Here is a 23,999-nt window from a genome sequence, read left to right as displayed (position 1 = left end):
ACTCTTCTCAGGGAGATTCCTGATTTTCCCAAATGGTAATGAATGCCATTTTCCAAATGTTATTGAGATTTCCATTTCCCAAAAGGTTATGGCATAATGTTTCCACAACTATAAGGCTACGGGAAGAGCTGTCTTGTGTTATCAGACTATTTCTGACTTTCAATTGGGCCATTTTCTTCTCAGGGAAATAACCGGCTTGGCTAAACTGCTAGAACCAGTCAAAAAGATCCCCATAAGCGTTTTCCCCATAGTAATGTGTGTGGAGATCACTTCTATCTGCAGAGCAAACACTTATGCAACCACAAGTGAGATACTGTGAGACATACTATAGTAATATACTTTCCTCTGGATTCACAACTGAAGAGCTCCTCTGATGTCTCTGCAAACTTCAGCATTCAACAGGGCATGGACATGATGGTTAAAATGACATAGTACGGTGGTGACCTGGGTCTCTCCTGCCTGGTAGCTGAATTTTTAATGCCTTATTGGCATCAAAGCTAAACATTAACTGCTGTCCAGTAGTGGCATGAAAGGGTTCATTTGCATTAGTGACCTAACTGAATAATTTTTGTATTTACTTTTCCATTTGAGGCTGGGAGAAGAAATTAAAACTAAGAACCAGCTAGGGAATTTTTTCTCTCTCTATTACTAACCTGCCTGCGCAGTTCCCATACCTATGAGAGGAGATAATTTATTTACTTGCTTCGACATGATATAACCCTTAAGAGTCCTAGGAAGTAGCAATCCTTGACCCAGATTACCTATATGTCCAGCTGAAATGTGATGTGATTGAAGGTTGAAGATGTTGGAAATAGCAATCTTCTCAAGCCTCCACTAGTTATCTGTTATGTATATAATTCAGATTGTTGACTGTATTGTATATATGTGCATTGGTTTGTAGGGGGTTTTTTTGTACTCTTTGTTGTTGGAGAGGCTGCAGACTGTATGATCAGATCTGGGCTTGTTCAGGGCTCAGACTCCATTTTACAACTCAGACGCCATTGGGCTTTCAGACTTGACAGAGACTCTATTAGACCCTCGAAACAGAGAGATGCTTTAGATTGTGGACTGTTGATTATAAGAAAGATGTTCTTTATTACCTACACAGAGAAACTATTTCAAATCCTATCTGTAACTGGACAGATAAGAAAAGTATCTGTATGCTGAATACATCAAGTTTGTAAGTAAACCAACTATGTTATTTTAACAAAGTCTACGTACTTATTTTTTGTCTCTCAAGAGCATGATTTAAGCCAATACATTTTAAGGGAGAGTAGATGTTTTCGGGCAATTAAAAGAACACTTCTGAAACTTTGCTGTATGTGTGTGCATGTGTTTTGTGCATTGGCATATCTTTGTCCCTAAGAGCCCAAAGACAACCTAGGTACAAAAGTTACAGCTGAGAAACAAATGCCTTGCATGAATGCTTTTTACCAAGAGGTTATAGCATCATTTTAAAAGGTTGTGACTTCTAACAAGGTCATACATTTCCAAAGACCATAAAATATCCAAAAGGTTATGGATATTTCCATTTTCCAAAAAAAAAAAAAAAAAAAAGGTCAGTCTAGATAGAAATAATTTGAGGGCCCTGTTTGATTGCCATTGCTGTGAAGGGTGCTGCTGGGCCCTATCAGCAACAGGATCGAAATGCTTCCCTGCTGTGTACCACCTACTGCATCATTTACCATTAATAATGTTTGTGCTGTAACAGTAATGTCAGTGCTCAGCACTGGAAGTACTCTTGGGGACTCCTGGAAGCAAGACACATTGTGTTATAATGCTGAGTGGGAAAAGACCTAAATGGCACACAAGATGCACTAGGCCCTTGGAAGCCGTTTCTGCTGCCCTGGGACCCCCTTGTCATTGTTTAATTGCTCACTTGCCACTACTGCAGTTGCGGAAATCATCGCCACATTAGAGTAGCAAACAGCAGAACCCAAGAAGTATTTTTGAGCACTCTTAAAAGCACAATGGGATATTCAGAAGTGTCATATAAGAAGCCACTATGGTTCAGGAGGATGCTTTGGCAGCATCATTAGAGTACCCATTGAAAACTGGCAGGAATTGAGACAGGAATGGCAGCCAGAAAGCAGGGCCCAAAAGATGCAGCTCTTGAAAAGGTATGAATGCCTAATGCCATCTTACCTAGACTCTAAAATCAGGACAATAAACAAAGAGAAACACCCAAAAAGCAGGGGAATTCCAGGCAAGAATCAATCAGTGCCAGTTAACATTTTCAAACAAAGGATTCCCCCAGGTAGCAATCAGCTAGGCTTTGAAGCTGCAAGGCCATTAAATGCTAATCGATTTGGCCAACTGCAACATTCACACTTGCCTCAAGCAGACAATAGCTTTTTCTCTCACTCTGGACATTTCACAGATATATAATAATCTTTATTTCTACCTCACCACCAACTCCCCGATGGGGACTCGGAGCAGCTTACACGGGGCTTACACAGGGCCAAGTCCGGACAACATAATACAGCAATAAAATCAAAGCATATACAACAGACAACAACAACATTATCAAAATGACAATAATAATAATTAATTAATTAATAAACATTCCAATAAACAAAATCACGGTGGTGATGACAATGGGCATAAACCGCACTTGCCTAGTTTCCAACAGATCCCTCAACCTCTGATGATGTCTGCCAAAAATGTGGATGAAACTTCAGGAGAAAATGCTTTGGGAAGATGGCCATACAGCCTGGAAAACTCACAGCAACCCAAAGCTCTATTTTCCTTGCAACTGACATGGGAGAGCATTCAAATACAGGGAGTTCCCAAGTTACAAACATCTGACTTACAAACGCGTCATAGTTAAGAACAGGAGTGAGACAACATGAAGTGAGAGAAATCTACCCCTGGGAAGGGAAATTCACTCCTGAAAGAATTAACATTGGGAAACGGTGTCTCAACTGAAGCTTTCTCACTAATCCTTGTTTTCCCAAGATATTTGTAAATCAGGTGTTTGTAACTTGGGGGCTGCCTATATTTCTAAAATGATTACCCAAACTGTTCTCCAATTTTAATAACACTTCTACAATTGTAATCGGCAGCTCCTTCAATGAACACCAATCAATACAATTCTACATATTTAGCAAAATCTATAACTCGTTTTACTCTGATTAATCTTCCCTGTAACATAATGGCATCTTTGCAACTATGATGGAAAACTAGTCTCCCATTTGACATTAACTGCACTTCCATTTGAACATGAGATACATTTTATTTGACTTGAGTTTTACGTGCTGTTTCATTAGAGAGATTTGCAAAGATCTCCTGGCCTATGTGCAAGTTAGTTGGATATGGGTCAGTAGTTGCTGAAATCAGTGGAACAATCAATCTTTTCCCAGCAGTCCCTTTTCCAATACCCTTCATATCTCTCTGTATGGTTCTGTGATTCAGAAAAAAAAGACTTAAAATTCCCATTACATCTGCAAGACATCCTTAACTATTCATGCACGGCTAGTGTATCAATTATGTGGCTCATTATTCATGCCAGACTGACAACATGCCTGGTGAGTGCTGACAGGCCTGATTTCCCTGTTGCCCTCGTAATGGGAAAACACATGTCTGAACCCAGGCTAGCTTTGAAATTCATGAAAAAGGAGCAGATTCCCTCCAAACAAGAGCTGTTACAAGCATTTGCACCCTGAGTGTAGGAGTCTAACTGTTAAAAAGAAAATATTAAATGTTTACAACCATTTCCTTTTTATACACATGGTTACCTAAATAGATACTGGGCCAACATGTGGGATTCATGTTCCGCAATTCAATGCAAAGTATGAGGCAATTTAAGTTATTCCTTTCCTTTCCTATACTGGCCATGGGTGGAAATATGCATCCATTTTCCTCATTTGGAAAGTATGTATGAATAGCTCTGGTGGCAAATAATTATGTGGAATAGGCTGCATGGTGGAGTCTCCTACTCTGGAGGTTTTTAAGCAGAGTCTGGATGGTCATTTGTCAGGAGTGTTTTGATTGTGTATTTCTGCATGGTGGAAATGATTGGATTGCCTTTGTGGTCTCTTCCAAATCTATGAATCAAAAGGCCCTTCTAGACAGGCCCTATATTCCAGGATCTGATCCCAGATTTTCTGTTTATCCCAGATTATCTGGCAATGCGGACCCATATAGATAAAGGTTTTCCTCTGACATTAAGTCCAGTTGAGTCTGACTCTGGGGGTTGGCGCTCATCGCCATTTCTAAACCAAAAAGCCAGCGTTGTCCGTAGACACCTCCAAGGTCATGTGGCCAGCATGACTGCATGAAGGAGACTCATATAATCCAGTTCAAAGCAGAACCCCTGGAATCAGATCCTGGGATATAGGGTCTGTCTGGAAGGGCCCTAAGTGAGTGTTCACAACTACCAATCTGGGAATCTAGTCCCTCCCCATCTATATAAATAAAAATGTAATGTTCGTTTGTGAGATTAACATAACTCAAAAACAACTGGACAAATTGACACCAAATTTGGACACAATACACCTATCAGGCCAACGAGAAACACTAAAAAACACAACAGAAGGGATTTCAAAAGCCAAAAAAAAAGAAAAAAAAGACACTACAGCGCTTGTGCAAAATGGCTCCCCCTGGCAAACAAAATACACAATAGCATATCCACACTCTCTTCTGAACTACAGCTCCCAGCATCCCCTAGACCAGGCCCTTTAGGAGAGGAGGAGGATCTAAATGCACTGCTTCCAAGATGCAAGCTTTCTTCTCCTTGGATTTCTTTGAGAGCATCCCAATCCCAGCATATTTCCAATTTTCTGTTCCTGGATTGCAACTCTTAGCAATCCTCCAGATAGATAGATTAAATAGAGATAGATAGATAGATAGATAGATGATAGATAGATAGATAGATAGATAGATAGATAGATAGATAGATGAATAGGTAGAAAAAGAAGGAAGGGGAGAAAAAGGAAGGGACAGAATAGGTGGGCGTGGAAGGGAAGAGGAAGAGAAGGAAGGAATGAGAGAAGGAAAGAAAAAAGGGAAGGAGAGAAAGGTAGAAGAGAAAAAGGGAGGGAACGAAAAGGTGGAGGGAGATGTAAGGAAGGAAGGAAGGAAGGAAGGGGAGAAAGAAAGAAAGAAAGAAAGAAAGAAAGAAAGAAAGAAAGAAAGAAAGAAAGAAGAAAAGAGGGAGGGAAGGGAGGAGAGAAAGAAAGAAAGAAGATACAGAGTGAGGGAAGGCTGGCCACAGCAACTGTGGCAGCCAGATACAGCTAGTGGCTAATAAGTTGTTTCATACATTCGCCATGAGCAGAAACAGCAGCTCAGCATGCTTTTGAAGACAATCTCAGTCCAATGCTATGTGTTTAAAAAGTCTTATTCTTCCACTTCACATTAATTCAATCTTTCAAAAAACACTGGCTCGACATTGACAATCACTTATGGTGTATGACTCCATATCTATATGTCTAATAACATAAGCATATTGCATAATGAGTATATCCAAGGCAATGTTTGTATGAGGATATTCACCCAAGGAGAATGCCACCCCCTCTCCCCGACATGGTTCAAAAGCCTCTCCAGGACACGTGTATGTCTGCATGTGCACGCACAAAGGGGTTGATCTACTTTGTTCCATTTTGGATGCATTCTCCCCTCCCACTGCAAACCTACCACTCCACATCCAAGGTCATTCCTGAAACATGGATATGTGTGTCTAAGCCTTGCCGTGAAAAGAATTCCCTTGGTGAGAGTGTCCTTATGTCCACACTGCACATCAATAGTAATATTAAGGAAAAATTATATAGATTTAAAGCCCTTCATAGTGATTATTCTCAGCAAACCTTGCAACCCATATCGTTACTATTGAGAGCATCATCGTCAGCATAAGGGACACTTTTAGTGAAGTCAGGAGCAGAAGGAAAAATTAAGTCATGGTCTCCTCTTTCTACCACTCTGCTGTTTGAAAATGCAAAGAAAACCCATCCCTTAATGATTCGTCAGATACTTGTGATCGTTAAAGGGAAGAAAGGGGTTATTCATTTACATTGTGACATATCTTGGATTTTGCATCTAAGGCGTGTGTAGATAAATACATAACTACTTCTGGTAGTTCAGCTTGGGAAGTCTCTTTGCCTGAGTGGACATTAGATATTCACTTCATGTAAGAGGATGAGAGAAGTCAAGCCCTAAAATAAATCATGACTCTTATCCTGATTACTTCAGACTCTATAAAGAAATAGAAGATAATTGACCATTGCATCTCAGGTGGACAGACCATGATTGGATCTACAGTGCCATATAATGCAGTTTGAACTGTATTGAACTGCATTATATGGTTTCCAACCAGTAGTTCCAAACCTATTTATTTATTTATTTATTTATGACATTTAAATGCCGCCCTTCTCACCCCAAAGGGGACTCAGAGCGGCTTACAAGATATATATACATACATTATATTATATTATTAGCATAGTACAATATCAGTGTTATATATTACTATATTGTACTATACCATTATATTGTAATATTATTAGTAATATTACATGTAATATAAAATATGTAATTATAATATTGTATTATTAGTAGTTTTATATTGCATTACATTATAATATTATCAATATTATATGTATATACAATGTATTATATTGCATTATATTGCATTATATTGCATTATATTGCATTATATTGCATTATATTGCATTATATTATATTATATTATATTATATTATATTATATTATATTATTAGCATAGCAAGGGGGGAAGGTAGAACTGTCTTCTGCCCCCCCCCCCTTCACTCTGGCCCAGAGAACCAGTTGGAGCTGGGGGGGGCGGGCAACTGATGACATATGCAGGAGACAAAGTGGAGCTGTCCGCTGCCCCCCCCCCCCCCACCCTCACTCTGGCCCAGAGCAGCAGGGTTTTTTTTTTACCAAGGACCACTTGACCAGGGACCACTCTCCAACATTAGTACCAAAAGGGTTATGAATCAGTTTGTGATCAACTTTAGATTTGGTTTGGTTATTTGGGGCCAGGGGCAGCTCAACCCATTACACAAAGTAAGCATTTGCAGTATAGTTGACTTTGCCCAGGGGCGCTTTTGGGGGGAAATAGACCTTGACATATGCGAGTTGTAGTTACTGGGATGTATAGTTCACCTACAATCAAAGAGCATTCTGAACTCCACCAATGATGGAATTGAACCAAATATGGCACACAGAACTCCCACGAGAAACAGAAAATATATATCAGTGATTGGTTGGGGGGGGGGGGGGCGCCAAAATACTGCTTGCTTACCATTGAAAATTACCTAGGACAAACTGCATTGGACAGACCACATCAACTCTAATTTCTAATACAAAACATATGCCATCCAGTAGTCGCCATCTGCTCGCCTACAGAAAACTATATTTAATAAGCCTCAGCACTATGACAGGTTTTATTGAGACTAGTTGTGGTGAAGCTGTGAACTATATTTTAGTTCTTGTGGACCACTGGTTGGGAACCACTGGTCTACATAGACTGGATAATGTGCATTATATGGCAGTGTAGAGCCAGACTCAGTCAAATAAGCCACAATTCTGAGTTTGCAAGACCTCAGGCTGGATCTACCCTGCTCTATGTCCCAGAATCTGATCCTAGATCATTTGTTTATCCCAGATATACTCATATAATCCAGCTCAAAGCAGATAATCTGGGATGAGATCCTGGGATTTAGGGCAGTGTAGATCCAGCCTTTGTTTGATGTCAGAGTGACTTGGAAGCCTCATTTGTTAGACTGCCATAAACTGAAGCTGACTCGATGGCAATTAAGAACAAATCACCCATAAATTCTGCAGAGTCTCAAGGAGGTTTAGAGATACAATGAATGACTTATGCTTCTCCTAGATCAAACAAACTTTCACCTGCCTATGAAGATGACAAAGGGAGTTTCCTTATAATCTTCTCTTAACATTTCCACCCAACGTTCATTCCAAGAGATGCTCTAAATCAGAACTCCTCAATATTTTTCCGCTTATGATTTTTACATGACCCTAAATGTATAAAATATGTATACAAATCAGACATTTGATTACAAGCCAGCATTCGCAAGGCTTGCCAAACAAGCCAATTTCCCTTTTTGTGGCATATAGCTTTCCGCAAAATCCAATGTAAACACTTAAAGTTGCTGCTGACAGTTGGGTGTAAATGGGTATTCAGATACCTTTTGCTTTTATGTTTTGTGTGTGTTTGACCGATATATAAGACGCCCTGAGTCCCTTCGGGGAGATGGTGACTGGGTATAAGAATCAAGTAATAATTATTATTATTATTATTATTGGGTTGTTGTAGGTTTTTTCAAGGAGCCTCTTTGGCGCAGTGGGTTAAATCACTGAGCTGCTGATCTTGGTGACCAAAAGGTTGCAGGTTCAAATCGGGGGAGCGGTGTGAGCACCCGCCGTTAGCCCCAGCTTCTGCCAACCTAGCAGTTCGAAAACATGCAAATGTGAGTAGATCAATAGGTTCTGCCTTGGCGGGAAGGCAGCGACGCTCCATGCAATCATGCCGGCCACATGACCTAGGAGGTGTCTACGGACAACGCCGGCTCTTTAGCTTAGAAATGGAGATGAGCACTACACGCCAGAGTCGGACACGACTGGACTTAATGTCAGAGGAAATCCTTAACCTTTACCTTAGGTTTTTTTGGGCTATATGGCCATGTTCTAGAGGCATTCTTTCCTGACGTTTCGCCTGCATCTATGGCAAGCATCCTTAGAGGTTGTGAGGTCTCACAACAGACCTCACATATAGCCTGAAAAAACCTACAACAACCCAGTGATTCCAGCCATGAAAGCCTTCGACAATACATTATTATTGTTGTTGTTGTTGTTGTTACCAAATTTTTTGTGAGCCCAACATTGAATGGAGGGGACCCGCTCAATGTTGAGGTCGGGATCCCCAGTTGAAGAAGCGGTTCTCTAAACCAGAGGCAGGTGAAGTTAGCAGACCTTTGGCCAGAAAGCATGGCCAAGGAAGGCATTTCTAGCAGTATCTTCTCCATCGTGATGAGACCATCTCCTGGTCATTTCTTTACCAATGGCTGGCAATTGGAAAGGGACCCTGGCATTTCTCTGGGTGCTTGGAGGCTCTCACCTCTGTGCCCTGCTCAGGGTGCCTTTGCCTGTGGCTGGGGATCATCTGAATGAAGCCACGTGGCTTCTGTGGAAACCCAGGGCAATGTGTATACAGGCTATCCCAAAGTTACGAACACCCAATTTATTATTTATTTGTTTGTTTACGACATTTATATGCCACCCTTCTCACCCCGAAGGGGACTCAGAGCGGCTTACTCTCTCTCTCTCTCTCTCTCTCTCTCTCTCTCTCTCTCTCTATATATATATATATATATATATATATATATATTGTGTGTGTGTGTATTAGCATAGTACAATATCAGTATTACACATATAATCTGGGTGCTTGGTGGCTCTCACCTCTGTGCACTGCTTGGGGTGCCTTTGCCTGGGGCTGGGGATCATCTGAACGAAGCCACACAGCTTCTGCGGAAACCTGGGGGCAATGTGTATACAGGCCACCCCAAAGTTACAAACACCCAATCTGGGTGCTTGGTAGCTCTCACCTCTGTGCCCTGCTCGGGGTGCCTTTGCCTGCCGCTGGGGATCATCTGAATGAAGCCACACAGCTTCTGCAGAAACCTGGGGCAATGTGTATACAGGACATCCCCAAGTTACAAACACTGGGTAATTGGGACTCTCACCTCTGTGCCCTGCTCGGGGTGCTTTTGCCTGCGGCTGGGGATCACCGGAATGAAGCCATGCAGCTTCTGCAGAAACCTGGGGCGATGTATATACAAGCCATCTGTCCCTGAGTTACAAACACCTGACTTACAAACAACCCACAGTTAAGAACAAGGGTGAGACAACAGGAAGTGTGAGAAACTACTCCTTGGAAAGGAAATTCGTTCCTGGAGGAGTTATCATGGAGAAAAGGTTTCTCATCCATCCTTGTTTCCACAGCAAAATCCAATTCTCACAGGGTCAGGAAGGGAGGGGAAATCTTCTGAAGAGGGGCACAGAGTGCAAAAGAAGCACCCTATGCTATCCAAAGGGGTGTAACCCTTCCCTATGCTACCCAAAGCTTTTAGATAGATAGATGGATGGATGGATGGATGGATGGCATCCTTGAACTGACTGGCTTGACTCTGAAGGAGCTGGGGGTGGCGGCGGCCGACAGGGAGCTCTGGCGTGGGCTGGTCCATGAGGTCAGGAAGAGTGGAAAGCGACTGAAGGAATCAACAACATCGTTGGAGTCCAAAACACCTGGAGGGCCGCAGTTTGCCCCTGCCTGGTACATATGGAGAAGACACCAAGTCCCGAGCGAGTTCAGGACCCCGACCGATCCTCAGCGCCTTCCTGTGCCATTGCTTTGGAGAGGAAAAGGAGCGCCGTGCCTGGGTTGCATGGCCTCGCAGGACGCCTTCGGAAGCTTGAACCCGATTTCCCTGGGCTGGCTTTCCTTGGGAGCCCGCCACCCTTCCCCTTCTGGGACTCACCTCTGGGAAAGCCTCGTCGGGCAGGGATCCGGCCGGCCTCTGCAGTGGCGCTCAAAGAAGGAGCAGCAGCAGCAGCAGCAGCATCGGGTGGCATCGGGCAGCGGGGGCGGCAGGCGGGGGCATCCCGTGCCCAGAGAGCGGGTCCCTCCTCGGGGCGAAGGGGAGGCGAGAAAGCAGCCCCACTGGCCGCCCCCAATGCCGCCCGCCCCACATGGTCTAGAAGCAGGCTGCCAGGCGGGGCCGGAGAGCTTCCCAAGCCCAGGCTGATGCGACTCCTGCTGCTCCTGCTGCCGCCACCGCGGCTCCGCTGCCTTGACAGGAGGAATTTACAGCCCTGCACCGAGAATCCCAGCCTGACGGGGAGGGGGCTCCTGGGTCCTAAAGGCTTCCTGCTTCTCTTTAGCCCAGTGGTTCTCAACCTAGGGGTCGGGACCCCTGGAGGGGTCATGAGGGAGTATTTTATTTATTTATTTATTTATTTACTTACTTACTTTGCTTATATACCGCAGTTTCTCAGCCCGTAGGCAACTCAACGCGGTTCACAACAAGAGCAAAAGTCAGTCCAACAACATACAATATTAAAACCATTAACAGTATAAAATACAAACTAATGACATCTCAATAACAACACATTAATGTCTCGTAACTAAAATCGTGATCTAATTCGTCATCCATAATTCCGTTTCCTATATTCATCGTGTTCATTGCACTATTTATCCTAACGCCTGTTCAAACAGCCAGGTTTTTAGTTTTCTTCGAAACACCATTAGCGAAGGGGCTGATCTAATGTCCATGGGAAGGGCGTTCCACAGCCGAGGGGCCACCACAGAGAAGGCCCTGTCCCTCGTCCCCGCCAGCCATGCCTGTGATGCAGGCGGGATCGAGAGCAGGGCCTCCCCGGAACATCTCAAAGTCCTGGTGGGTTCATAGGCAGAGATACGTTCGGATAGGTAGCTTGCACCAGAACCGTTTAGGGCTTTATAGGCCAACGCCAGCACTTTGAATTGAGCCCGGTAGCAGATCGACAGCCAGTGGAGCTGGTGCAGCAAAGGAGTTGTATGCTCCCTGCGCTCCGCTCCTGTTAGTATCATGGCTGCCGAACGCTGGACTAGTTGGAGCTTCCGAGCCGTCTTCAAAGGCAACCCCACATAGAGAGGGGTCACTAAAAGCCACCAGAAAACACAATATTTTCTGTTGATCGTGGGGGTTCTATGTGGGAAGTTTGGCCCAATTCTGCCATTGGTGAAGTTCAGAATGCTCTTTGATTGTAGGTGAGCTATAAATCCCAGTATTTATTTATTTATTTACTTTATTTGTATACCGCTCTTCTCAGCCCTTAGGCGACTCAGAGCGGTTTACAACAATTTAGGTATACACAATACAAAATCATTAAGCATTTAAAAGCAATAGCACCACAAATCATTAAACACCAATATCAATACATCACTACATCAGTATAACAAATCCATCAGGTCTCATCAATGAAATCAGAATCCAAACTCGTTATCCGATATTCCGTGTTCCGATAGTCAATCAATCACACTGCTTAGTTGAATGCCTGTTCAAACAGCTAGGTCTTTACTTTCCTCCGGAATGCCAGCAGGGAGGGGGTCGATCTAATATCTGCAGGAAGGGTGTTCCACAGCCGAGGGGCCACCACTGAGAAGGCCCTGTCTCTCGTCCCCGCCAGGCGTGCTTGTGAAGCCGGCGGGATCAAGAGCAGGGCCTCCCCAGACGATCTTAATGTCCTAACTGGTTCATAGGAGGAGACGCGTTCGGACAGGTAGGTCGGTCCAGAACTGTTTAGGGCTTTAAAGGCTAAAGCCAGCACTTTGAATTGTTCCCCGGTAGCAAATTGGCAGCCAGTGGAGCTGGCGCAGCAGTGGAGTGGTACGCTCCCTGAGTGCCGCTCCTGTTAACATCCTGGCTGCCGATCGTTGGACCATTTGAAGCTTCCGAGCAGTCTTCAGAGGCAACCCCACGTAGAGAGCGTTGCAGTAGTTCAAACGGGATGTGACTAGAGCATGGACTACCGTGGCCAAGTCAGACTTCCCAAGGTACTGGCGCAGCTGGCGCACTAGTTTTAACTGTGCGAATGCTCCCCTGGTCACCGCTGAAACCTGGGGTTCCAGGCTCAGCGATGAGTCCAAGATCACACCCAAGCTGCGAACCTGTGTCTTCAGGGGGAGTGTGACCCCGTCCAACACAGGCTGTAACCCTATGCCCTGTTCGGCCTTGCGACTGACCAGGAGTACCTCTGTCTTGTCTGGATTCAATTTCAATTTGTTCGCCCAAAATATCAAGATCTATTTCCCCCAAACTCCACCAGTGTTCACATTTGGGCATATTGAGTATTCATGCCAAGTTTAGTCCAGATCCATCATTGTTTGAGTGCACAGCGCTCTCTGGATATAGGTGAACCACAACTCCAAAATTCAAGGTCAATGCCCACCAAACCCTTCCAGTATTTTCTGTTGGTCATGGGAGTTCTGTGTGCCAAGTTTGGCCCAATTCCATTGCTGGTGGAGTTCAGAATGCTCTTTGATTGCAGGAGAACTATAGATCCCAGCAACTACAACTCCCAAATAACAACATCAATTCCCCCCAACCCCATCAGTATTCCAATTTGAGCGTTCGGGTAATGGTGCCAAATTTGGTCCAGTGAGTGAGAATTCATCCTGTACATCAGATATTTACATTACGATTCATAACAGGAGCAAAATGACAGTTATGAAGTAGGAAGGAAAATAATTTTATGGTTGGGGGTCACCACAACATGCAGAATCGTGTTAAGGAGTCACAGCATGAGGAAGGTTGAGAACCACTGCTTTAGCCGTAGTCCTCTACACCCAGTGTCATCTAGCTGGGGGGGGGGGGGGGGCACACTGATACTGGATCTACACTGCTATAAGGAACCCTTCAGACAGACCCTATATTCCAGGATCTGATCCCAGGTTTTCTGCGTTAAACCAGATTATATGAGTCCCCATTGCCAGATATTTTATTGTATCAAAAGCGAACCGAAGGTACCTCACAAAGTTTAGAAAACTTGGCATTATACTAAATGTCCTTTGACCAGTAGTTAGAACTTGAAGTGCCTCTGGTGTTGCTATAAGAAGGTCAGCTGTGACCAGCAGTGCTGCAGAATTCGAAGAGGCAGGAATGGAGGGTGAAAGGGAGAAACGTGCCAAGAGGAAGGCATGTCAAGCCAACCCTGACCCGGACCACCTTCGGTCTGGAAACTGATGTCCTCACTGTGGGAGAACATGTTGTTTGGGACTTGGTGTTTCTTCTTGGTGTGTCTTCTCCATATGGGAAGTCTGGCTTGGCCACGGTGGTCCACGCTTTGGTTACATCCCATTTAGATTACTGCAACGCTCTCTACGTGGGGTTGCCTCTGAAGATTGCCCGGAAGCTTCAATTAGTCCAATGTGCGGCAGCCAGGTTACTAATGGGAGCGGGGTATAGGGAGCATACTACTCCTCTGTTGCGCCAGCTCCACTGGCTGCCAGTCAGCTTCCGAGCACAATTCAAAGTGCTGGTGTTAACCTATAAAGCCCTAAACGACTCCGGCCCAATTTACCTGTCCGAACGTATCCTCCCCTATGAACTATCAAGATTGCTAAGATCGTCTGGAGGGGCCCTGCTCTCGACCCACCGGCCTCACAGGCGCGGCTGGTGAGGATGAGAGACAGGGCCTTCTCAGTGGCCCCCTCTCCCTTCCACTGGAGATCAGAACTGCCCCTTCTATCTTAACGTTCAGGAAACAGGTGAAAACTTGGCTTTGGGGATAGGCATTCGATGAATGAGCCATGATCCTGTGATATGGATGAATGACGATGAATAATGATTTTTTATGATGACTGACCACTGTAATTATATGATTGTATTTTGCTATTTTAATGTTTTAGTGTGATTTAGAATGTGATGTTTTAATGACTGTCTGTAATATTGATGTTGGAAACCGGCCCGAGTCCCTCGAACGGAGGTGAGAAGACCAGTATACAAAACTGCTAAATAAATAAATAAATAAATAAATGTACCAGGCATGGACAAACTGGGCCCTAAAGGTGTTTTGGACTCCAACTATGTTGAATATTCATTCACTCGCTTCCGACTCTTCATGACCTCATGGACCAGCCCACGCCAGAGCTCCCTGTCGACCGTCACCACCCCCAGCCTCTTCAAGGTCAAGCCAGTCACTTCAAGGATACCATCCATCCATCTTGCCCTTGGTCGGCCCCTCTTCCTTTTTCCTTCCATTTTCCCCAGCATCATTGTCTTCTCTAAGCTTTCCTGTCTTCTCATTATGTGGCCAAAATACTTCATCTTTGCCTCTAATATCCCCGCATGAGGAGCTGGAGCTGGTAGAGGGAGCTCATCCGCACTCTCCCTGAATTTGAACCTGCGACCTGTTGGTCTTCAGTCCTGCCAGCACAAGGGTTTAACCCACTGCGCCAGCGGGGGCTTCGATTGTGTCAATTCATAACTATTTACAACAGGAAACAATTCAAATGAGACAAGCCAAAATCAATCATCAATATAGGCAGGGCCAACTCAGAACCCCTGAGGTATAGTGAAGAGAAGCAAGATGAAGTCCTTACCCTAAAAAAAAAAATCCAGTCCTCCCACATGACATTTTCCTTCTCAAATTTTTAGCTTCGCAGAGAGTGAGCCAAAATTGCTCAGACCTAGAACTCTTATATTTGCTGTGCTCACATTCCCTTGGTAACGTTGCCTACCCCTTTTCTATGGATCCCTAAGCTCTATTTTAAGTTGCGACAATGCTAGAGAATTTGAGAATGGAAGGAAAATGTCATTGGGGAGCAGAATTCTTAGTGGGAAGGCAATGTCCTTATTTTGGCCCCCTCCTTATAGCCACAGCAGTACAGCAAAGATGAGATCCCTGGGAAGCTGCAGAGAGAAAGCTGAATCTCTTTACTTTGGGGAAAGGGTTGTTGTTACAGAGACTTCAAATTTAAGCTATGTGATGTGGATAAACTGCAGTCCTTCGATGTCTTCCCTGAAGATTACAAGTTTCAACAAGCTGCTGTTTCTGAATTCCTTACTTTCAAATGTATGCTAGCCACAAAACTGTTTGCCAGGATGATTCATGGAATGGAACATTAGGGATTCACCCACACCATGCCCACCTCCTTGAAATCCCACATTACAATTCATCTGGGTCTGTGTGATGGAGCCTGAATGGAATAGAGATGAGAGTATATAGATGGAGTCCTTTCTCCAATTCATAATGTGCCTCACCGCCCCCCGCCCCCCATCCAGCTGATAGGCACCAGCAAAAGCTGACCAACTGAGGTGTGAGAGTAACAAAATGGAATTTCAGCCTTCCAGAGAGGAGAATATAAATCTGACGTGATGGGCATGGAACATGGCACACTTTTCAACTACAGCCCTTGGGGGCCAAAAGATTGCCCGCCACTGGCTTAGATCAAAGGAGTGAGGTTCGCTGCCGAGCAGATGGCGCCAATTTGCAAAGCAAAGCAAGGAAGGAGTAAAAGGGGGGGGGGGGGGGGAGAGAGACAAGGTATATTTCTGCAGCAGAAATTGGTACGCACTCTGAGCAAAGTTCAAAGTGAGACAGAGGTGGCATTTCAGAGTTTAACTTATAGATGTTGTTTCTGTGGAGGAGGTTTTCCAAATTTAATCAAAAGAACATTTGTTCAAAGCTGCATATCTATAAGCTATGCATTCTATAAACATTTCTAAACTATTCCAGGGGCATCTCTCTTTCCTGGTTGTCCAGAGAAGGGTGACCAAAATGATTAAAGGTATGAAAACTCGACTGCTCATTGGAGGGAAGCCCAAATAGAGGGAGAAAACGTGAAGCCAGTGACAGACTTTGTATTTCTAGGTGCAAAGATTATTACAGACACAGATTGCAGCCAGGAAATCAGAAGACATTTACTTCTTGGGAGGAGGAATGACCAATTTCAATAAGATAGTGAAGAGTAGAGACATCAAACTGGCAACAAAGATCCACATAGTTAAAGCAATGGTATTCCACGTAGTAACCTACGGATGTGAGAGCTGGACCATAGGGAAGGCTGAGCGAAGGAAGATATATGCTTTTGAATTGTGGTGTTGGAGGAAAGTTCTGAGAGTGCCTTGGACCGCCAGAAGATCCAACCATTCCATACTTCAGGAAATAAAGCACAACTGCTCATTGGAGGGAAGAACATTAGAGGCAAAGATGAAGTATTTTGGCCACATAATGAGAAGACACGAAAGCTTAGAGAAGACAATGATGCTGGGGAAAATGGAAGGAAAAAGGAAGAGGGGCCAACCAAGGGCAAGGTGGATGGATGGCATCCTTGAAGTGACTGGCTTGACCTTGAAGGAGCTGGGGGTGGTGACGGCCAACAGGGAGCTCTGGCGTGGGCTGGTCCATGAGGTCACGAAGAGTTGGAAGCGACTGAACGATTGAACAACAACATGAAAACCAAGCCCTATGAGGAATGACTGAGAGAACTGGGTATGTTTAGCTTAGAGAAAAGAAGGCTGAGAGGGACATAATGCCCTTGTTTAAATATTTGAAAGATTACCTGCTCTTCTTCTGTCATTCATGTTAGTAATTGTTGGTATAATTTTTTTGTTAATTTCGTAGGTAAAGGATGTTATGATAAAATGGGCCAGGGAGTTAGGCCGCTCGATAAATATGTCAGAGTGGGAAGAGATCTAGACAAAGAAATTAAAATATACATACTCGATGGAGCTTAAAGAAAACTGGTACAACATATTTGTTTTAATGTCTGTTGTGTATATGGCATCGAATTGTTGCCTTTGTAAGGCTGCTCTGAGTCCCCTTCACGGCTGAGAACAGTGGGGTATAAATACTGTAAATGAGAAATAATAAAATGAAAGGGCCATTTGTTCCCTGCCTTTACTTTAAATTATTGCCACTTAAATAAGGTCACATTGCATTCACTTTCAAAACAGAAGTTGGCTTACTATGAGTGTCGGGCTGTATGGCCATGTTCTAGTAGCATTCTCTCCTGACATTTCGCCTGCATCTATGGCTGGCATCAAAACAGAAGTTCTTTGCATTGTTCTCAAGATGGTTTTGAGAAAGTGAAAGAGGCGATGGGTGCACAGCCAAAGGGCATTGCTGTCTACCACTCTGGACAGGCTGTCGTCTCCTCCTCTTCCTCTTCCTCCTCGTTTTAGTCCATCTCTACCAGAAAAGGCAGAGTGTGAAGCCAAAGCAATTGCTGGGCTCTGCCATATCACATTCCGACTCTATTTTTAGAAGAAATCTTCACACATTTCAATTTCAGTGTTAAAGTTCCACATCAGAAGTGCCTCTGTGCATAAACACAACCATTTGTCCGCTTTAAAATGCTTAAAAGGTCAGCCTATTTTGCATCCCTAAAACCATTTTATTTGACCCCTCGTAGTCATGAGTTCCAAACTGGCTTCCCCCTCCACTGTCAGGGATGCTAGAAGGTCAAATTTAACTCACTCCAGATAAAAATATTCAAGCTAAAACATAAAAAAAAAAAAACCCAGAGAAGTATATTTGCTTGTATTTTATTTTGCAGCTGCATTACTTTGTCAGCTCAGTATTATGAAACCGCTCCAACATGTTCATTTAACACTTCAGATAAGTGGCCCATTTGTATGTGAACAGTTGCAGCATAATCTCCGAGGAGGAGACGCATTCAAGGCTACCACATGATCAGGCTGCACTTGAAAGCGCAGTCCTTTCTATGGAAGTCGCCACCGCTCTCTGCATGAATAGCCTCTTCTTATCTCGCACTACTTTGAAAACTAACAATTTGCATGCACTGTTAACCATGCAAGTTAGATCGATTTGCAGTGGATAGTTGATTTAGCAAAATATAGTTGACTTTGACATATGCTCTTGTTTCGTGCTGAGTTCCCAGCAAACAATTTTTAAAATCAGCTTCATATTTCAAATTTTCTCTAGTTCTCTAGTTCCATTTTCGTTGTGGTCATGTGCCTCCAAGTCCCTAGCAAATCTTAAACATAGGAACAACAACGCTGCCATCTTTCTTCTGGCCATGAATTGAAGTATAAAACCTAATGAAAATTTAATGGAAAATCTGTACGTATGTGTGTGCTTACGCGCGCGTGTATGTGTAAGAAAGTAAAACAGCAGGAGCACTACCAAAGATGTTTAATGAGTCAGTGAATGACTTAATTAATGTGTTTAATTCATGGTTGGTCCTCTAGAGGTTGGTGAGCTTTAGCTCTTACTGCCTTAAATTATGTGGCCAATGATAGCTGTTGGTGAGAGATTTACTCTAAAATCTGGGAGGGGCACATCCTGTGTTTAAAAAAGATCTAACATAGAGCCCCCAGTGGCGCAGTGTGTTAAACCGCTGAGCTGCTAAACTTACTGACCGAAAAGTTGCAGGTTTGAATCCGGGGAGCAGAGTGAGCTCCCGCTGTTAGCCCCAGCTTCTTCCAACCAAGCAGTTTGAAAACATTAAAATGTGAGTAGATCAATAGGTACCGCTCCGGTGGGAAGGTAACAGTGCTCCATGCAGTCATGCCAACCACATGACCTTGGAGGTGTCTACGGACAACGCCAGCTCTTCAGCTTAGTAATGGAGATGAACACCAACTCCTAGAGTTGGACACGACTAAACTTAATGTCAGGGGAAAACATTTACCTTTATCCAACATAAAAAAGAAGCTGTCTTTATGTGTTTTCAGGTAGATAATACCAAAAGCAGTGTTTCTCAACCTGAGGATTGGGAACCCTGGGGGGGGGGGGGGGATCATGAAGGAGTTTCAGAGAAGCCACAAAAGGCCATCAGAAAACAAATATTTATGATGAAGATCTCGCCACCTGTCCTTCTCTTCCTTTTAGGAAACAGAACACAAATCTTTGCACCAACAGCTCCTCTCCACTGATATTAGCCAGCCTCTCAGCTAGCCGGCCTCTCAGCTAAGGGGAGGGCTATTTCTGAGACTCCAAGTGGGGAGGTGTGAGGTGAGAGGGAGACTTACGCCAGCGAGTCCCTTCAAGGCATGGGGGTTCTGTGTGGGAAGTTTGGTCCAATTCAATCATTGGTGGGGTTCAGAATTCTCTTTAATAGGTGAACTATAAATCCCAGCAACTACAACTCCCAAATGTCAAGGTCTATTTTCCCTAAACTCAACCAGTATTCACATTGGGGCATATTATATTTTTGTGCCAGGTTTGGTCCAGATCCATCATTGTTTGAGTCCACAGTGCTCTCTGGATTTAGGTGAACTACAACTCCAGAATTCAAGGTCAATGACCACCAAACCCTTCCAGTATTTTCTGTTTATGGGAATTCTGTGTGCCAAGTCTGGTTCAATTCCATCGTTGATGAAGTTCAGAATGCTCTTTGATTGTAGGTCAACTATAAATCCTAGCAACTACAACTCCCAAATGATAAAATCAATCCCCCTCCTCCCAACCCCACCAGTATTCAAATTTGGGTGTATTGTGAATTTGTGCCAAATACGGTTCAGTGAATGAAAATATATCCTGCATATCAGAAATTTACGTTACGAGTCATAACACTAGTAAAATTACAGTTATGCAGTAGCAATAAAAATAATTTTTATGGTTGGGGGTCACCACAACATGAGGAACTGTATTAAGGGGTCACGGCATTAGGAAGGTTGAGAATGCTTTTTCTTTGAAATAAAAAATGTAAAATGTGTTGTTGTTTCGCCCACATCTATGGCAGGCATCCTCAGAGGTTGTCAGGTTTGTTGAAAACTAGGCAAGTGGGGTTTATATACTGTATTTGTGGAATATCCACAGTAAGAGAAAGAACTCTTGTCTGTGTCTGGGTTGGTTCATCAAGTGCTCTGCTATGGCTGACTTCTCTGGTTGAATTAGTCTGTGGTGCCTTTCATGTTCCTTGACAGAGCACTTGATGAACCGGAACATGGCCAAAAGCAGTGTTTCCCTGGGGGGGGGTCACAAGGGAGTTTTGGAGCGGTCACAAAAAACCATGGCCATATAGCCTGAAAAAACCTACAACAACCCAGAAAGAAAATTGGCTACCAGTATTTTAAAAAACTCTAAAATCAGGACAGTAAATAATGAACAACACTCAAAAACAGGGGAAATCCAGATAAGAAACAATAAGGTCAGCTAATACCTCCCAACAAAATATTCCCCTAGGCAGGAAGCAGCCAAGCTTTGATGCTGTGAGGCTATTCAATGCTAATCAAGGTGATCAGTGTCAACATTCACACCTGCCTCAATCAGACAAGAGGGTTTTTTTCTCTAACCCTGGACATTCCACAAATATATAAACCCCACTTGCCTAGTTTTCAACAATCCTCACTATCTTTGAGGATGCCTACCATAGATGTGGGTGAAATGTCAGGAGAGAATGCTTCTGGAACATGGCCATACAGTCCAGAATACTCACAGCAACCCATAAAAGGTAGAATTCGCGGTGAGAAAACAATAGAAGAAAACAAGTATAAGATTATGATGCTAGGACCCTTGGGGGAAAAAATCTATGAATAGGACAGAATGAGTGGACATTAAAAGCTTTGTCTGGTACAGAAACAAGAGGGAAAACTTCACTTACTGCTACAATAAACCAGAGCTTGGAAAAGTTGGTTTGGAGCATGGGTCCTCAAACTAAGGCCCTCCAAGGTCATTTGCCCGGCCCTCGCTCAAGGTCAACCTAAGTCTGAAACTACTTGAAAGCACATAACAACAACAACAATCCTATCTCATCAGTCAAAAGCAGGCCCAAACTTCCCATTGAAATACTAACAAGTTTAAATTTTTAAAGATGGTTTTTCATTTTAATTATTGTATTGTTTAAAGTGTTTTTTGCATTACAAATACGATATGTGCAGTGTGCATAGGAATTCATTCAATTTTTTTTTCAAATTCTAATCCGGCCCTCCAACGGTTTGAGGGACTGTGACCTGGCCCTTTGTTTAAAAAGTTTGAGAACCCCTGGTTTGGAGAAATGACAGTTCCTTGGATCCTATAACAGGCATAGCCAAGCTCTGATGGATAAGTACATTGTACCACAAGGGTTCATACACAAAGAGAGCCATTGATACCATGCACAAAGGAGAATCTTACAGTGAAGGTCACTTATTTATTTTCTTGGTCATGCACAGGTTTGTCAACAGAGGCAGGATCTCTTCTGAATGCCCACCCACAGCTTTTGCAATAAAATGAATGCAAGCAAAGTGAGAACTGGTTTGCTCTTAAACAGAAATTCAATAAATCTAGCTTTTCCTGCTGAGATAAGCAAAGGGTCAGACGTGCTTTGAAGCAGTGCAGAAGCTGTTAAGATATAATAACTAGACGGCATGGGTGAGTTTGAGTAGCTTTGCCTCTGGGGTTTCAGAGCGGAAACCCGAGACACATTGGGACAGCTCCTGGTGATGGCATTAAGCATTAAGCCTTAAGTACCAGCCACAGTTGTTGCAGCTTTGTGTGTGTGTGTGTGTGTGTGTGTGTGTGAGAGAGAGAGAGAGAGAGAGAGAGAGAGAGAGAGAATATAGTATCCTGCGTGGAAATTAAGACAGACAGTTTAGCTCAAGGGGCTGTTCCAAAATGAAATGGCAGGATGATTTCTTCTTTAGTTAGAGAGAAAATGATCCTTTAATCTAGCAGCTTTGCTTCGATTCAGAAGGTTGATGCAGTGCAGAGTAGAAGATGAGGCTGGGCACCACAACAGTTAAGAGGAAAAAGGATGCTAAATAAATAAATGCATATACCTGCTGATGAGCCTTTGCGTGGTGCAGCAAGAAATCAATCAAGCCTTGCAAATTTTAACAAGCTACCGCTTTATGGACTGAATTGAGGATTTGCTTACGAGCTTTCCTCTTCCCTGGAGATGATCCTTGAATCATAGAGTTGTAAGAGACCCCATGGGCAAGCCAATCCAACCCACACTATGCAAGAAAAGCACAATCAGAGTACCAGCCTGTGTTTAAAAGCCCCCAAAGAAAGAGACTCCACCACACTCCAAGGAAGAGAGTTCAACTGTTGAACAGCTCGTACGGTCAGGAGGTTCTTTCTAATGTTCAGGTGGAATTTCCTTTCCTGTAATTTGAACTCATTGTTCCTAGTCCCAGTCTCCAGGGCAATAGAAAACAAGTCTGTTTTCCTTTCTTCGTGATATTGTTTAAAATATTTAAACATGGCTATCATGTCTCGTCTCAACCTTCTCTTCTGCAGGCGAAACATACCCAGCAGAGCTCTTTAAGTCACTCCTCATAGGACATGAGCTCCAGACCTTTGATAATTTCAGCTCCCCTTCTCTGACTATGTTTCAGCTTGTTGATATCGTTCTTCAATTGTGATTCAGTATTGGTTGAAGCATTCCACATGAGTTGCAATCACAGTATAATAGAAGGGCAGCGTTACTTCCCTTGATCTTAGACTCTTATACTTCTTTTGACAAAGCCCAAAATCCTATTGATGTTTTCAACTGCTGCATCACATTGTTGGCTCATGTTCAATTTGTTTTCTACTAAGGACGTTATCATATTGATGGGCCTCCCATTTCCATTTTCCAGAATCACCGGCAAAACAGAATGCTTGTATGGTCCTTCACAATGACCCACACATCCTCCCTCCTTTCTCCATCACATGGAGGGATTGTGGCATAGCACACTGGCACCCTGTTCAGATGGGGGCAGAGGACCAAAACTGCAGGTAGCTCCATCAGAGCTACCCAAAAAATAGCTCACCTTTTGTAGTTGGTGAGGAAGCATCTTGCGACACTTCCTCGCTACTTCGGCCATCAATGGGGTGGGGTTAAGACCTGCATCATGTGACGGCATTCAGCAGCCTCTGTCCCTGAAAAGGAGCAAAGGGCCAAAAGGGGGTAAGACTCCAAGATATTTTTCATATGTACTGTTGTCGAGCTAAGGCCCTGTCTCTCGTACCCGCCAGATGCATTTGTGCTCTTGATGGGAGCGAGAGCAGGGCCTCCCCGGATGATCTTAGATTATGAAGTGGGACATAGGGGTGGATGCGTTCGGACAAGTAAGCTGGGCCAGAAACATATAAATAAATAAATATGCCACAGCGCCTGCAAGAAATCTATCAGATTGACTAACCTTTAGCCACAACCATGAGTGGCAGCAGACATTTCTCACAATATTGAAGTAGTGTTACAAAGGGAGCAAAAAGAAAGCAAAATGTGGTCCCCAACAAACCCCTTAACAGTTGAACACAGTAATGACTCCAAATAGATGAAGGATAACAAGGCTTCTCTATCCTCCTTCTTGATTTGGAAATGAAGTAACAGGGGATAGCTTATGTTGCTTGCTGCTGACAATTTCCTCCTTTCAGCCTGGATCTGGCATATAGTACAAAGCTAGAAACTATTGAGAACATTCCAGCTAAAAGAGATAGGCACACCGAGTCCAAGATATTTCACAGCCTAAGGAAGCCCCCGCTGGCGCAGTGGGTTAAAGCACTGAGCTGCTGAGCTTGTTGATCGAAAGGTCACAGGTTCG

At 43.7% G+C, this 23,999-nt stretch overlaps 1 protein-coding gene across 2 annotated transcripts in view; it reads right to left on the bottom strand.

Annotated features, from left to right (window-relative positions):
* Window positions 1-23,333, bottom strand: part of SYNDIG1 (synapse differentiation inducing 1) — a 51,667-nt gene extending 28,334 nt beyond the window's left edge. The window contains exon 1 of one of the 2 annotated variants that reach the window (XM_067467756.1): window positions 23,226-23,333. The gene's annotated coding sequence lies outside the window, so the exon portion shown is untranslated. Of the gene's footprint in view, window positions 1-10,517; window positions 10,856-23,225 lie in introns of those variants that run through there. The other variant, XM_060774098.2, reaches the window with a different exon arrangement.
* Between the last annotated feature and the right edge of the window lie 666 nt (window positions 23,334-23,999).

This window comes from Anolis sagrei, chromosome 4, assembly GCF_037176765.1.
Source record: "Anolis sagrei isolate rAnoSag1 chromosome 4, rAnoSag1.mat, whole genome shotgun sequence".
Classification (NCBI taxonomy): Eukaryota; Metazoa; Chordata; class Lepidosauria; order Squamata; family Dactyloidae; genus Anolis; species Anolis sagrei.
This window is presented reverse-complemented; position numbering and strand designations above follow the sequence as displayed.